Source organism: Protopterus annectens, chromosome 6.part1 (assembly GCF_019279795.1).
Source record: "Protopterus annectens isolate FY-2018-M chromosome 6.part1, PAN1.0, whole genome shotgun sequence".
Taxonomy (NCBI): Eukaryota; Metazoa; Chordata; order Ceratodontiformes; family Protopteridae; genus Protopterus; species Protopterus annectens.
Window position 1 is genome coordinate 439187745 of NC_056738.1, and position 18794 is coordinate 439206538.

Below are 18794 nucleotides of genomic sequence, written 5' to 3' on the forward strand. Positions count from 1 at the left end.
TAGGGGGGAACACCCTCTGTCACTTATATATTCCAACTACAAGATCGCACTACAGTGCGGAAAAGGGTAAATCTCCCGATCCGCACTGTCCTGGTCTTCGGTCTTCTGCAGTCGAAATTGTAACTGTCACCCAAACGGTTTTCTGCATTCCAACTCCCACACAACTAAATTGCACACAAGCCACGTTCAGCATATTGATTGTAAACCATTATATTCAATAATGGGTCTGATAAGATTTAGGTAAATGGAAATTAAGACGTCTTTTGATCTAGAGGAGATGTCTCTGAAAATTAGATAGGCCAGATAAAAGGCTTTCCAAACTACTGTGGAGACATGATGGTCAAATGATAAGGAAATATCAACAAGAGTACCTAGATCCCTTACAACAATGTCTGGACTGAAGCATGCATCTCCTACACAGTAAGTGAAACTGTTTTATCAAAATGAACTAAGCTACATTTTATTACATTTAATTTGAGACCATTGTCCTTGCATTAATTATTGACATGGCCTAAGCTGTGCTGAAACAATTGTCAGTCAGTTTACATGGAATAACAATATCCAAATTATAGTCATCTGCAAACTCAGTTAAACATTGGCCAGAAGTGCTGGCATGAAGATTTGAGAAATATATGCCAAATAGGAGTGGGCCCAAACCTAAGCTCTGTGGTAGACCATTGGTAACTGTTTTGCTTTTACTAGTAGCACCTGCTACTCCAACCCCATGGGCTCTGTCAGGCAATCAGTTAGCTATCTACTGCACAATATAAGGTTTTTATATTCAGATTTACAAGTATATCAATAATGCTTGCTTGGGATAAAGTGTCAAAAGACTTGGCCAGGTCTAGACATGCTGTATGCACTGCATAACCACTATTCATTATTTCAGTTACACGTTCAAAGAAATCAGTGAGGTTAAAGAGGCAGGACCTTCCCTTGATAAAGCCAAACTGATGAGGATCCAGGATTGTGAGGTTTTCAGTGTCCAGATTAATGGAGGCCCTGGGCCTCTGCTGAAAATGGGTTTGGTTGACCCAGTTGGACTATTGCGGTAAACAAATATCAAATAAATAAAGAAAGAAATAAAGTCTGAGATAATGTGATCCATATGATGCTAGTGAGACCAATGGGGCTATAGTTAGCAGAGTCTGTGGTTGGGCCACGTTTGTGTAATGGCATTACAATAGCTGTTTTCCAGGCTTCAGGAATGTAACCACTAGACAGGCTTAGATTAAAGAGTTTAAGTAAGGGTTCTGAACAACCATATTTGGCACTGTTAATTAGGCAACCTGGTATGTTGTCAGGGCCCATGGATGAAGTACTTCTTATTTTTTTGAAAGGGCTGACAGAACTTGTTCCATAACAATTAAAGAGGTGGCTGTGATTGTGGAACCTGTGGCATAACTATAATTGTGGGCTGAGTAAACATTGCTCTAAATTTGTTAGCTATGATATTATCTATTTCCTTTGGGTCAGAGAGTGCAGTATTATTGTGAGTTAGTTCCGAACACTGTTGTAATAGTTTAATAAGGTCTAAAATGGAATACAGATGCTCTTTGTAAACTCCCTTCACCAAAAAATGTCATAAGTTAGAAATGTTTAAACCAGACATAAGAAACTTATTAAAGTCATTACTTATCTGGGATATGAACATGAATATATTCTACTACACACAAACACAAAACAGGCAATCTTATTGTTATATGTAAGATGGATAGTAACAAAACACATTAAACATACTTGGCACGTGAGTATGGATTTGAGGGAGTTGTAAACAGGGATTTTAAGACACCAGGAACCTACTATTTAGAAGCGTGTGTAAGGTAATTAGCAGGAAAGAATATTGTTTAAAGGAAAGCGTGCTTTGATGGAGCTTGACAGGAGTACTGAGAATGCACTCACTAAGGGGAATATAATGGGAAAAGTTTTATCTGTTTTGCTGTCAGATGGTATCTGAGGAAGGTAGAAATTAAACATCATGAACGATAAGGGGTAAGCTAATGTAAGCAAACAGAGGATTATATGTGATCAATATTAAAAAGCAAATGAATCTGGGGAGCATTAGAAAAGTTTTAATTAAACAACATGATATCCTGCTAATGTTTTGACTTGAGATTGAAGAAGAATGTTATCATGGACTTGTAGAATAAAGATGTAATATAAATGATGATGAAAAATAGGCCGGAAGTTTGTAGATAACCACAAAAAAACAAATAAAATCAATTTGTCAGCATAACAGTTGATAAAACAATCTAAGTCACAGGCAAAGTCAAACACAGGAATTTTAATGAATGAATTAATGATTTCATCCCATCATAATCACAGGCAATTATACATATTAAACTTATCATATCACATGCCAATATTGATCCTGTCAGTAATCACCATCAATAAATTCATTAATCATAAAAAAATGCTTTCTAAAAGGTAAAATGTCCAATATAAAATTAAAAAATAACATCAAATATTTATTCCAGGGTATAAGAAATATATATACATTTAATCAAAAATTTATGTAAATAATAAACTTAAATACCATTCCATAAAAAATTATATACCTGTGAATATATATATATATATATATATATTATATATATATATATATATATATATATATATATATATATATATATATATATTATATTTTACAAAACGCAGTTTTTAACTTAATTTGCCTTCATTTGCGAGTAAAGTTCCTTTGCCTCAATAATGGCTCCCCAACAAGCTCCTTGCACCGGAATAGGTACTTTTTCTACTAGAAACCATAAAAAAACAAACACAAACCAAAAAAAATAAATGCTGGAAACAATGGATACCCATAGAAACAGACACTTTAATGATAATCTGAGCACTTTCGTCAGTCAATATCTGACTTTTTCATAAATACATTAAATTAGTTCACAGCAGTTATATACACACATAAAAAAATCACATGATCCCTGTTCAATTAATCAATTAAAATTAATTTACATTAAATGCATCTTCAAAACAACCCCCATGAACACATAAAAAATAAAATACAATATATACACACATATAAGATGAAGTAAACTTGAGCATACTAAAAAACACTGTTTATTGTCAGATATGACTAACCAATCTCTGTCTTACTTTTTCTGCTACATAAATCATTTTTAAAAGCTACAAAAGCAGTAGAATGCGTGTATAATGCATTAGTAGACATTTTAGTTTTAATAACATACTAATTGTCATAGATCCTAATCTTTAATTGTCACTCAGTCTTACTAACATAAACACTGACACAAGACATACATAGAGCAATGTAAACCACACAAGAAATCATACAATTGCATTTAACATCGTTTCTGAAAATACAGGGATAACATTTGACTATAACATTTTTCTATCACAAATATATATACATACACACACACATACATACACACATACACACATAGACATACACACGCAAACACACACACCTACACTGGGGACAAAATGCACATTTTACCTTACCATAGTGCTGATTTTCTCTGTGCAGTCTTTCAGCAATATTTTTTACATTACTACCCCTTTTATAAACAAACTTAGGGGTCCCAAAATTCTCTGCTGTAACATCAGTGTGCTACTTCACTAAATTCCAGTTTTTGATAATAAGTTGCTTAACCTATTCACTACATTCGTGTAGGACAAGACCATCTCTCTATCAAAACCCTCCCTATTGGTACAATTACTTACCAGAAAAACCTTTAGCTTCACCTTTAAAATTGGGGTGTACCTATGATCCTTCTCGTTCCAACATTGTTTTTAATACTAGATATCAACTGTTCTGGTTAATCCCTTTCCACAAACATTTTACATAGTTTGTTAGACTTAACCAAATACTTCAAATCCTCAGAAGTTAATCTGGACAGCCTTCTAAACTGACCTTTGACTAAATTATTTTTCCTGGCAGCAGGGATGGTGACTAGAGAAATGCAGATAATAATTAGATATAGTTGATTTACAATAAATAGTGGATTCATAGGATTCTTGTAAATCCTAATATCTAAATAATCAGTACTAATACCACTCATAATATTAGTAAATTTCAAAAAGGAGTAGTATGGTTGATATATTCAACAAACTCACTAAGGAATTCAATTTGCCCTGTCCAAAAAAATCAAGATATCATCCAAAAACCTAAGAAATAACACGTGATTTCAAATTCTAAGTGGCACCACAAAATCTTGTTCCCAAAAACAGCGAATAACATTGGCAAATACCCGTGCTGATGCAGCCCCCATAGCAATGCAACTAACCTGCTAAAAGTACTCATGATCAAAAAACAAAAAATTATTTAAAAGCACCATCTCCATAAAGTCTGAAATAATATTAATATCAAAATTAGTAAAATTAGATCCAATAATCACAACTTCACAAAACCATTCAAGACCCAGCTCATGGGGTATAACAAAAAAATGATCGTTCATATCAATTGTTAAATAAAACTTCCTCCTTGTATACAGTAGTATCTATTTTTCTCAAACAAACCCTAGACTCTTTAGTATGTAACCCTTGTTGTCAATTTTTTTTAAACATTTGATCTACTCATTTAGCAAAAGGTTCAGTTTTGGATCTACCAGTAGAGACTACTTGTCTATGAGGAGGCTCCAGCTCATTCTTATGAGACTTGGGAATAACAAAGATGGCTGGATTCATAGGACACTCCACTTTTAAATACCTAATCGCGTCTGTCTTAAAACCAGACTCTAAAAAAAAGTTATGATATGCTATATTAATCTGGTTTTTAGTAGTAGGTTCAAAAATTCTTCATCAAAAAGATATTGATGCATTTTAGCTGTATATAAAGTTGTATAACTTGTATGCATAATAACAACCCCTCCACCTTTGTCAGCTTTCATGATTCTTATACTGGGGTCACCTGACAATGTACTCAATGTGCTCTTTTTTGGTCAAATGATATAATCTCCTCTTTTTCTTCTGCTGATCCAAACTTCTAAGATCAGATTCACAAAGCTTACTGAAGATCAACAATGCATGCTGTAGCAAGAGATTATATGTATTTTTCTTATAAGCAATATACCATTATACCCTTCCTCCCCACGAGCAGACAGAATTTCACTTTTCTAAAAAATAAAGTTGCCTCCAAAAGGTGTCCACCAGATCAAACTCTTAAACTGGTACAAAAGTGAAACCCTTATTAAAACTATTGACTAAATCACTAGTAATGGATACATCACTACAATTATAAATTTTAAATCTATTAATATCATAAAGTACCCTGGGTGATGTAGGGCTGCTGCCATAACCCACACCAACCCCATAAATAACATTAGTACCCTAGGTAGTTGAACAATTGCCAATATCATCCACAGCATCATTAACAGGATGACCAACACTGATAATGGACTCATAATTTAATCCCTTCCCCTCCTTCCCCTGCCCTGCTTCTTCTGACAGTTCCAATGCTGCACTGGGGATGTGATGAATGGGGTGAGTTTACAACATTCCTCCCAATTTTCCTTCTGTTCTGTTAATCTGGAAGACCTCCTGGGAATTACAGTTTGGGGGGATCTAAAAAAATGGATTCAGAATCATATACCTGAGAAGTCACACTCATAGTATTGTAATTAAAAAGTGTAATAATTAATATCATTCTTATGTCTATTGCTAAACACAGGAACAGGATAGACATCCTTCTTATCATAGGCAATTATATCCCTATCTATTTTTTTATTCTTCCTTACCCATACAATATCATATCTTTTATTCACCTTATCAAAAACATTATAAAATTGCATGGAAAACTGATCAAAAAGTAAATATGCACAAATATCTTCATATAATCAATTAATTTCAGATTCCAACTTAGATAATATTCTAATATTATTTTTAACAATTAAAAAAACAAACTCTAACCCAGTATGGTCAAAAGTCAATGAGTTCATGGTGATATAGAAATCCTGATTCAACATCATTCGGGTACTTCCAGATTCTGAGACCTTTAGGTACCCTCTTATTCAGAACACAGTCAAGCTGCAAATTCAAAAATTATACAATCAGCTTCTCAAAATATTTTATTTTATCATATAAAGATGGAAAAGAAACACTGGTGCTGACCTATACCCCAGACTGCCCACCTAAAAGAACAGTCTTATGCAACCGTCAAATGCAAAAAATCTGTACCACGAATCATATCTTCATTAATAGATATCTAGTCCATTAATATTGTTAAAACAAATTACGAGTCCCATCATCTCTCCTAAATGCAGGGGAAGAATTAATTAGTTCATTGTAACCTATTAAGTTGTAACTTGTTGATGGGGGGAACGTATTAGAAATATGAATCATGTCATTATTAACAGTACTAACAATGGCCACTGCATAAGACTGTTTAGTCTTGCTACCACCAGTTCCATTAAGCAGCTGCTCACATGCCCCACTAGTTTGATCACCAGTACACTCAGCTGTCTGTACAAGGTTTTACCAATCATTTGCTGTGGTAGAGTCAAATCACCAAAAACAACATTGGCATTCACATACCTCTGGGATAGATAAACAGAACTGCAGGCATAACTACCACTCAGCCATTGCTGCTCCCCATGAATGCCAAATGGGAGTTGTTCATTCTGTGATTCTTGTACTCCACTGCTAATATTGGAAACACTAGTTGAGATGCAGCTCTCACTTGTAACCATTCTGACTGGAAACAGTTTCTACAAATGTCTAGTAAACTGAGAAAGAAACCCAATCAACACAGTAAGATTCCCTTCTTGACTATCTACTCACAGCTGCACATCAGAAACTTGATTAGTGGTATGGAAAACTGAATCTCATCACGGAACAACTCCTGTGAAGACATCACCTGAAAGAAATAACCACAAACAACCAAATAAAATCAATCTAGCAATGTAACAGACGATAAAAAATCCAAGTCCGGGAATTTTAATGAATTAGTGCTTTCATCCCATCATAATCATAGGACTTCTTCAAATAACATCACAACAACAAGGGCAAGTAAATAATCCAATCAGAAATCACCACCAATAAATTTCCACCATAAAATTGAAAAAAAAAAAACATAAAATATTTATTCCAAGATGGATAACATAATATATATATATATATATATATATATATATATATATATATATATATATATATATATATAAAAATTTGTTCAAAAATATGTTATATAATCCACTTAAACACCATTCCATAAAAACATATTATATACATGTGCATAACTATAAAGATATGAGTGTATAAATATGGATCCCCCTTCAGAAGCTCAACATTTCAAAACTGGCCAAGACCAAAAGATCGAAGTTTTGAAACTTCAAATGTTTTGAATAGAGATCGCTGTATAGCATGGAACAGGATATTTACCATTTTCCTCACTGTAGTGCGATCTCAGAGTTGGTATATTTATTTAGCAGGGTGTGTAGGGGGTGCAGGGAAGCTTGCCCCCCTGCAAAAACATAAAAACACATTTTTTTGTTTTTATTGTTATTTTATTTTGTTTTCAATGTTTCAAAACTTTGATCTTCTGGTCTCGGCCATTTGAAGTTCGAAGTTTTGAAACTTCAAGTTTTAGAAGTAGATCCATAAACATATATACACAAGCACACACATTTATTTATATATATGAAATACAAGTAAAAAAAAAAAAAACAAATTACAAAACTGTACAGGCATATTCAAATATCCAAAGATCTCAATTGCAACAAACCATTCAAATTAATCTTATCTTTCAAATGCGGGGGCACGTCACTTTTAACTTAATTTTTCAGCAACAAAGTTACTCAATGATAGAGCCTTGGAATAAATATCTGATGTTTATTTCCAGTTTTATGATGGAAGTTATACCTTTTAGAAAGCATTTCTTATTAATGAATGTATTGATGGTTACTACTGATTGGATTATTTATTGACATGCAATTTGATGAGTTTAAAAAGACAGTACATTATAAATAAACTGGAATCGATGACACCAACTTTTAAAAATAATATTCCTAAGTTCATAGATCTTGTGATACTTTTAATAAATAATACTTATGAAGGATTAGGATATCTATCCAAAATTCATAAAAGACTTAAAGAAACAAAGAACTATACCAATAATAGTTATTGGAATTATTATAATCAAGTTAATCAAAAGGATCCTGATAAAAATGAAAAAGAAATGATCCTTTTATCACCAAGCCTTACTACCATGTCAGATAAGTGGAAACTATATCCATGGAAATTCCTACATAGATCCTTTCTAACCCCTTATAGATTAGAACTAATATATAAGAAACATATTGATTGTTTGAGATGTAAAATGCATAAAAAACAGATTGGGAACACATGTTTTTGACTGCCATTCATTGAATAAATATTGGTTTGAAAGTAATTATTTCTTTCAAACATTTTTTAATGATACTTTTCAGTTAACCAAGTCATTAGTTTTGTTTAATGTACCCATACCACAATGTGCTCCAAAAGTAAACTATCCTTCATTATGGACATTGCTTTCCATTGCACATAAAGCCAACTTACTGGAAGAATAAAGCACCTCCAACTTTTCAAGATTTGAAGAAAATCACCATCTTTGTGTCTTGAATGGAAGTAGCAACCATAAAGAAAAGAACTGATATGACATCATACATCACTTATTGGCAAAAAGCTGGCAAAATATTGAACAAAACTAACTGAACTGACAAGTCAGCACAGCATCTTAATACAAATTGCATATTGTATATGGAAACGTGATGTTATAGATTGTATACTTAGGCAACTGTATATAGTTTATTTTGTAAATAGTTGACTAGTTGATATATTTATGTTTCACTATTTATGGTTCAATCTATGTGAAGATATGGAAAAAGGCAATAAAAATGTCTTTGAGTAAAAAAATAGGTCATAGGATTATGATGGGATGAAAGTACTAATTCATTAAAATTCCTGTGCATGATCTCTCCTCTGTCTTGGAATATTTTATGGAATTTTATAAATGACTGTTGCTATAAAGGTAGCTATGTCTGTCCTGGGGATAATACTGTGCCATTGTTTCGTCATGAAGACTGTTACAGACTGCAAAATTAAGAAGAATGATTATGTTTAAATTGGGTGTTGATGGAAAATGTGTATATGCATTTGTATGCGAGTTCTGTTTGATTTATGATACCAATAAAACAGCTTATTAAAAATCTTCTTCTTCTTTTGGCTGCTCCCGTTAGGGGTCGCCACAGCAGATCAACTGTTTCCATTTCTTCCTGTTCTCTGCATCTTGCTCTGTCACACCAACCACCTGCATGTCCTCTCTCACCACATCCATAAACCTTATCTTAGGCTTTCCTCTTTTCCTGTTACCTGGCAGCTTCATCCTTAGCATCTTTTTCCCAATATACTCTGCATCCCTCCTCAGCACATGTCCAGACCAATGTAATCTTGCCTCTCTGGCTTTGTCTCCAAACCTTCCAACCTGGGCTGACCCTCTAATATACTTATTCCTAATCCTGTCCATCCTCGTCACACCCAGTGCAAATCTTAACATCTTCATCTCTGCCACGTCAAGCTCTGACTCCTGCCTTTTTGTCAATGCCACTGTCTCCAACCCATATAACATAGCTGGTCTCACTACCCTCTTGTAGACCTTTCCTTTCACTCTTACTGGTACTCGCCTGTCACAAATCACTCCTAACACTCTTCTCCACCCACTCCATCCTGCCTGTACTCTCTTCTTAACCGCTCTTCCACACTCACCATTACTCTGAACTGTTGATCCCAAGTACTTAAAACTCATTCACCTTCGCCACCTCTACTTCCTGCATCCTCACCATTCCTCTATCCTCCCTCTCATTCACACACATATATTCTGTCTTAGTCCTGCTGACCTTCATTCCTCTTCTCTCTAGAGCATATCTCCACCTCTCCAGGGTCTCCTCCATCTGTTCCCTACTCTCACTACAGATCACAATGTCATCTGCAAACATCATAGTCCACGGGGACTCCTGTCTGATCTCATCTGTCAACCTGTCCATCACCATTGCAAATAAGAAAGGGCTCAGATCTGATCCTTGATGTAATCCCACTTCCACCTTAAACGCATCCGTCACTCCCACCGCAGACCTCACCGCTGTCACACTACCCTCGTACATATCCTGTACCACTCTTACATACTTCTCTGACACTCCCGACTTCCTCATACAATACCACAACTCCTCTCTAGGCACCCTGTCATATGCTTTCTCTAAATCCATAAAGACACAATGCAACTCCTTCTGACCTTCTCTGTACGTCTCCATCAACACTCTCAGAGCAAACATCGCATCTGTAGTGCTCTTTCCTGGCATGAAACCATACTGCTGATCACTAATCATCACCTCCCTTCTTAACCTAGCTTCCACTACTCTTTCCCATAACTTCATGCTGTGACTGATCAGTTTAATCCCTCTGTAGTTACTACAGCTCTGCACATCACCCTTATTCTTACAAATTGGTACCAAAACACTTTTTCTCCATTCCTCAGGCATCCTCTCACTTTCCAAGATTTCATTAAACAATCTAGTTAAAAACTTCACTGCCATTTTACCTAAACACCTCCATGCTTCCACAGGTATGTCATCTGGACCAACAGCCTTTCTGTTCTTCATCCACTTCATAGATATCCTTACTTCCTCCTTGCTAATCCACTGCACTTTATGATTCACTATCCGCACATCATCCAACCTTCTCTCCCTCTCATTCTCTTCATTCATCAACCCCTCAAAGTACTCTTTCCATCTGCTCAACACCCTCTCCTCGCTTGTGAGTACATTTCCCTCATTATCCTTTATTACCCTTACATGCTGCACATTTTTACTAGCTCGGTCCCTCTGTCTAGCCAATTGGAACAGGTCCTTTTCTCCTTCCTTAGTGTCCAACCTTTTATACAACTCTTCATATGCCTTATCCTTAGCCTTCGCCACCTCTCTCTTTGCCATGCACCTCATCTCCTTATACTCTTGTCTACTTTCTTCATCTCTTTGACAATCCCACTTCTTCTTCGCCAACCTCTTTCTCTGTATACTCTCCTGTACTTCTTCATTCCACCACCAGGTCTCCTTGTCCTCCTTCCTCTTTCCAGATGTCACACCAAGCACCCTTCTAGCCATCTCTCTTACTAGCTCTGCTGTAGTTACCCAGCTATGCGGTAACTCTTCACTGCCACCCAGTGCCTGTCTTAACTCTTCCCTGAACATCACCTCACAATTACCCTTTTTCAATTTCCACCATTTGATCCTTGGTGCTGCCCTCACACTCATCCTCCTCTTCTTGATCACCAATGTCATCCTACAAACCACCATCCTATGCTGCCTAACTACACTTTCCCCTGCCACCACTTTACAGTCTCCAATCTCCTTCAGATTGGCCCTTCTACATAAGATCTAAATAAGTTTTTTTCACATTGGCCTTTACATCAAGCTGTGGGACTGCCTTCATTGGATCCTGGTACGGAGATCTGTGGTGATTATTGGTGAAATTTGTTTTTTCTCCGTCATCCATTTTTTACTTACTACTCCTTCTACATAAGATATAATCCACCTGTGTGCATCTTCCTCCACTCTTGTATGTCACCCTATGCTCCTCCCTCTTGTTAAAATACATATTCATCACAGCCATGTCCATCCTTTTCATAAAATCCACTACCATCTGACCTTCTGCATTCCTTTGCTTAACACCATACCTACCCATCACTTCCTCATCCCCTCTGTTCCCTTCACCAACATGCCCATTGAAATCTGCTCCAATCACCAGTCTCTCACCCTTGGGTACAGTCATCACCACTTCATCCAACTCACTCCAAAATTTTTCTTTCTCATCCATCGCACACCCAACTTGTGGTGCATATGCACTAACAACATTCATCATTACACCATCAATTTCCAGCTTCATAAACATCACTCTATCTGACACTCTTTTCACCGCTAAAACACTCTTAGCATACTGTTCCTTCAGGATAATGCCTACGCCATTTCTCCTACCATCGACACCATGATAAAACAATTTAAAACCACCTCTGATACACCTAGCCTTGCTCCCCTTCCATCTTGTCTCTTGCACACACAATATACCAACCGTTCTTCGGTTCATCATATCAGCTAGCTCCCTCCCTATACCAGTCATACTGCCAGCATTCAAAGTTCCGACCCTCACTATCACAGTCCTAGCCTTTACCTGCCTTTGGGCATGCCTTCCACCTCTTCTCCTCCTTCGGCCAACAGTAGCCCAATTTCCACCAGCACCCTGTTGGCCAACAGTACTGGTGGAAGTCGTTGTTAACCTGGGCCTCAACCGATCCGGTATGAATTTCTGTACAGTTTTCTGCATGTATGATGTGGCAATATTTTATGCCGGATGCCCTTCCTGACGCAACCCTCCCCATTTATCCAGGCTTGGGACCGGCACAAAGAAATGCACTGGCTTGTGCATCCCCAGTGGCTGGGTTAAAACAGCTTATTAAAAATATCCATGCTTAAAGCACCAGCTCTTGATATAAAAGTTACTCTTCTCTGAATGAAGAGGATACTCCCCAAAGCCAATACACGTTCATCAATGCATCATGTTCCTGATCATCTAAATGCATTTCCTGCATTGCTACTACCAAGGGTTCTAGTCTTTTATGGTATGGGAAATCTTACTCTTCTTAATAAGATGTGAAACTGAGAAATATTCCATTGCCAAAAAAAAAATGTCAGAATCATCACAAAAGCACCCCCCTCCCCTTATCATTCCCCTTCATCCTGTTCAGTATACATAGAGCCATTTTTCTCCCCAAACCAAAGTATTTTGCCAATTAAACATTTTGATTTTGTACATCTTCAAATATAAACATTCATGCTTAGGTTGCTGAGGCTCAGACATTTTCATTAATTGTGAGAAACACTTCTCTTATCTATTTACAAAATACCTGAAATAACCAACTATTTCAACTTTGTAGATTCAAAGACAGGTAATAACTCACAACAAATTGTTTCACCAAGCACAACAGACAAACTTGCCTGATTCGTTATGAAATAATAGCTGCCTCATTCTACCCCCCGGTCACCTGCAACCTCACTGTTTGGACTGACATCTGAAAGAAATAAGGCTCGGGTTACAAAAGAAGAAGATGTGGAGGCAGCAGCTAGCAGCAATGAAAAAGAAAGCAACAAGTAAAACACTTTTCTATGTTAAGAACTTCAGATCAGCCTGAGTGGCTGCTTCAAAAGGTGGTGAGTTCAATTTTTCTAGAGCATAGCTGAGATCCCGCAAAGGAGAGATTTGCTTGCAAGGTGATCTTATATGCAATACTTTTTTTATGAACTGTTTTACCATAAGAGAAAAAGAAAGAGGGGGATCCATTGGCAGACAAGCAGATATGACCACTCTGCTCTAAATGCACATTAATGGACGCAAGTGATAAGCTATCCTGTAGTAACTCACACACATATTTCAAAACCAGAGGGATGTTATCCTCAAGATACCCTTTGTTGTCATTTAGGCATAACTTACAAAACCTCATCCATTTGTCAACATAAGATTTTATAGTAGCAAGTTTTCTGACCACCTTTAACATCTACTGAACCTCTTCATGAAATAAGTACCTAAACAGAGTCAAGACTGAATCACCCAGGCTGTCAGTTGCATCTGCTCCAAACTGGGGTATATCAAGTTGCCCCTGAGACTATGTGAGCAAATCCAGAGTGTGACAAAGTCTGTGGTAATTACCCTTGGCCAATAACATTACAAAGGAGAACCAAGACTGCCTAAGCCAATAGGAGGTCACCAGAATGATCTTTTGCATTTCTTTCTGAACCTTCAGATGTACTTTGTTAATCTTTGGAAAGGGTAAAAGCTCATACAGGAATATTCCTGTCCAGGGGTATAAGAATGCATCTGTACTCCCGGCATGGCTGCAAAGATAACTGGAACAAAATTTCTCCAGCTGTCTGTTTTGAAGGGAGGTGACCAGATCTACTTGAGACATTCACCACATCTAGATTAGATCCTGGAACACCACTGCCTTCAGCTGCCATTGTGTGGGTCTGCCCAGAATCGTCTTTGTCCTGCTGTCACAACATTTTGTTCTGACCAAATGTTTGATACCAGAAGAGTCAGAAAATGTTTTAAAGCCATAATCGCCAATTTGCACAGAATGAATTACCTTGTACCCTTTTTTGTTGAGATACCACTTCATTGTGGTGTTATGTGTAACCACAAGAAGACGACTCTGACTCCATGGGTGGTGAAGGACATTCAAGGCATGTATCACCACCAACATTCCCTTGATGTTGTTGTACTTCTGTGTGTCCTTGGGCTCCCCTACCTCCCAATAACACTGCTTTTCAAGCAAAGTTGGACAAATCTGTCTGGACACACTGCACTTGAAGAGGTGTAAATCTTGTCTGATGAAGGGTAGCATTAGAAACTGGGATTACAGGGAATATAGCTGCTGGGTACAACAATTTCAGGCAAACCACTAAATTTCCCTCATGTAGAGGTGGGCCAATTGTACAGAAATCTAGCCAGCACTGAGGGAAACAAAAACATCTGTTTGGGTTTCTGAATCTATTTGTCCTCAGAAGAAACTGACTGATCACACTCTGACACTTCTGAAACCTCAGATCAGTCCTAGAAGTTTTAGGAATTTGCTTGCCAAGGCAATGTTCCTCCTGGAGGAATTTCTAAAACACCACCTGGTAAGCCAGGATCTTGTCTTTTGAAAGAAAGGCAATTCTTTTGCTGGTGTTGATTAAGAACTCCAGGAAGACAAGTCTTTGCAAGAGTGTCAGGTGTGATTTCTAAAGGTTTAGCTTGAACCCTAGCTGAGAGAGTAAGGTCGAGATCTTCTCTAGTTATTCCAGACACATGGATACAGACTCTGCACAGATCAACAAGTTGCCCAGGTAAGGAAAGAGGAAGCACTGTCTGCAGGGTGAGCATCTTGAACTTGGAGACCTTGGCAGAAGTATTCAGAAAGTTATGTACAACATCAACTTCCATGATAACACTTTTTTTTTGGGGGGGGGGGCAGGAAATTCTGGAGTTAAAGTCTTTCATTCCTTCCAAAGGAGGGACTAGTTCTATGACCCCTGAGTCCAGCATTTGCCAGAGTATAGGAGAGAATTGCAAAGTGTGCTCCAGCAGGTGATGGGGGACCACCTTGAATGGAGAAGGATGGTCCTTCAACTGCCCTCTGTATTCTCTGCCAATGATGTTTAGCACCCATTTATCAGAAACCACTCACAGCCAGGACTCCTTCATTGACAGCCTTAGCATAATCATAGGTTTGAAGGGGGGTTATCCTTTTTTGGAAAGGAAACCCTTGCTACATTTGGTCAAGTTCTCATCCTGCCATTTCATTGTTTTTTGTTTGGCTAGGACTTCTGTTTGTTTGGCCACAGAAAATTATCCTGCCTATCTGAGGGTAATTTGGGAATATGGAACATTTTGACACCCCCTTGCATCAGTTTCCCTCTGTCATCCCAGTGTTTAAGGATCTGATTAGCTGCTGTACCAAACACACAAGCAGAATCAGGTGGAGAATTCTTAATCTCATTTTTTAACTAATCAGAAAAGTTCTGGCTGTGCAACTATGCATGCCTCATTATTACCATGTAAGTCACTGCATTTCTAGAAACAGTATTTGGTCCCTCAAAGGCACAGTTTAAAGTATGTTTAGACACTTGAGAAAAACTGGAAGCAATATATTTGACATAGACTTTTTGCTCAGTAGGTAACAATGCAGCTAACCTGTATATACTAAACATACACCTTAAAACCAACTTCCATATAAAACACTGGTACTTATACACTTTAAAAGCTACTGTGCTAAACTGTACCAGCTTTTTTTCCACTTTATATTCTAGCCACTTGCCAAGCTTATCTGAGGTCAGTGGGTTTGATGAAGGCATACTCTTTTTATTGGGATAGGTCACTGGGGACATAAAGCAGGGTCAGCAAACAATGGGACTTGGAGGCCAGGCATGGCTGAGCACACCTTGAATTTCTTAAACACTTTTTTAGGCAGAGACTCATTCAACAGAGGAGGACTGCAAGCTTTCTTACAAACATCCTCTAATGCCGAGATCGATGGAGGGATGGTTACCTCATTTGAGGCCTTGTCCTCCAAAAGATCATAAACCTTGCTGATCTTGCTCCCAGTTGAACACATCCCTAAATTTAGCTAATACCTAGGAAAAAGAAAACATCCAATTGGGTTGCTGAACCTGTTATTCCTTAGAGAAAACTGACTAATCAGACTCTGACACTTTCAAACCCTCAGATTCCAGATCCCCTTCAAAATCAGGATCCTTGGATGGTTGCACAGGGTTGGGAGAGCTGGCATTACTCATAACCCAGGTCTGCACCATGTTATCAACTGACAGAATTATGGCTCTAACCATAGCCACCAACTCAGGTGGAAACACAGTGAAAGACTGTTGCCCTGCTCTCTTCTCTCTTTTTTTGCATGCACATTAGTGGGAGAATCCCCGGGGGGGGGGGGCTATAAACACTGGTAACAGATTCTGCACCCCTGTCTTCCTCTGCTCCTAAAGAGATTGACTCCCCCATACCCAAACCAGCCAATAGTACAGCCCTGGAGGATGTATGTGACTCTTGTGTCACACATAGTTGTGGTACTGACACCACACCAAGGGTCCTGGAGGCATAAGAAGGTGAGTGGTCCAATAACAAACTCAAGGCTACTGCACAGTCAAAAGCCATAGGCTGAGGCATATTTCTTGCTTAATTTCTATGTTTGTAGGTGCACAATAGATAGATGGTGGTGTGGGGGCCCACTGTATCTCAGTCCATCAAGTCAGGGGGCAAAAAAATGGCCAGATCAATTCCAAATACTAGCTGCATCCCAGTAAAAAATGGAGAAAACCCACTTTTCTTCCTATATCAATCTGAAGTCTATTTCTGTGAAGATACTATTCTGAATACTGCATTGAGTACAATTACAGTACTTTTAGTAACACAATTCAAAGCACAACATACATGTCACAAACATCCCCCAGTTTTAATCAACAAAGGTTAGTTTTACACCAAATGTTTGGAAAATAAAACACCCTTAGACAAGGAATAAAGTATAAACTTATGAAAAATTCATTTCAGAAGTGTTTAACATATAAAATGGTGCCAAAATGTAATTAATAAATAATAATTTAAAAGGCTGTAAACCTACTCTATCACCTCAAATAATCATAACACCAAAGAAAAAAAATGCAAAACAGCAAGTCTTACTGTCAAAATTTTCAAATAAAGCTTTTAACCAACGGAAATAAAATAAATGATTAATTCATGGTTCTGAAAATACAAGGCAATGAGAGGAAATTTACTAAAACAGCCTTAGTACAGAAACTCAGTTAAACATTCACCATTGGCCATAAAATGCATTACATAGGTTAAAAATCCACAGAAACCATGAATTATGCTAAAATAAACAGTATAAATCTTACACTGCACGTAAACTAAAACACCAAGTATTTACAATTTTCCATTAAAAAAAAAAGAAGCAGAATACATTACACAAGCATGATGGAAAAGGGCAGAGGCAGGAAATAAAACCCAAAAAGGTTTCTGCTTATGTCATAAGTTAGGGTTTAATAAAGATGTTTCTTGTTTAAATAAAGGGGGCTAGAACTGGATAATTTATGTAATGTTGCTTAGGGTATATGATATATAGCAATATATGTGAAGTATAATGTTTGTTCATTTTAACTTGTTAATACAGTTTGATTACTTTTATATAAATGGAAATGTGAATATATCACAAGTGATGATTAAATAAAGGTGTTTAAAAAGGGGGGTTTCTTTTCTTAGCTTAGCAGCTGAAGAGATCCAGAGTAAGGAGCATTCTTCCAAAAGATCCTTCTCTTACTATGGCACTAGAAAACTGAAAGGGTTCTGTCTGTGAATCTGAAAGGCAACCCCTGTATTGCTAGTTGATTGGTCCATCACACACAGACAGGTAGTGGGAGGGACTTTGAAGTTTTGGTAGATTGCCAGGAGAAGGGCAGTAGGTCATTACTACTACACATATGCCAGTAAGGCAGTGTATTTTGTTAAATATGAAAGAAGTCAGGAGAGTTTGATAATTGTAAAAAGATGGGAGAGTGTGAGAATTCATGGGTTTTAAAGAAATAAAACAGATGTATGATATTGTCACGGGAGGTAAACAGTCTACAGATGAGTTGCACAATAGGATGTTGAAGAACAGGAAGAAAGTACAAGCTTGCTACAGCAATGAGAAGAACTGAAGAGAGGGAAAATAATGAAAAAGTGAATATAAGGTAATGAATGGGTCTATCTAGAAAAGTTTTGGGCAAAAGTAGTGGAAGTTGGGTTTCAAATGTGACCTGTGGTTGAAGAGAGAAGTCTGAGTGTTGGATTGGGAGGCTGCTAAGTTGTTGAGACTACTGGGAACAATGGAAGATATTTACTGCAAACCTTTGCAAGGTTGGTATGAGATGCCTTTGAGACTGAAAAAAATGGGTGGTGGTGCCTAAAGACCAAATGTTGGAAGCGTGGAAAGATAAATGCTAACCGGATGCATACGTGGTGGTCATGCTCAGTGGTGAAGAGAGTATGGGCATTAACTGAAAGCGAGTGAAGGACTGGCCCTTGTCTGTACTGGGTGCTGGCAAATGGAAAAGTATGGGGAAAAGAGATAAGGATGGAAGTGCAACTGATGGGTGAAGAAGATAACTTCAAAGGTATAAAAAAAGACAAAGGTGGGAGAAACTGTGGGACAGAGATGTAGGGAGTGGGTCAGAAGGACACAACAAGGCAGTAAAGGAAGAAAATTGTGGTAC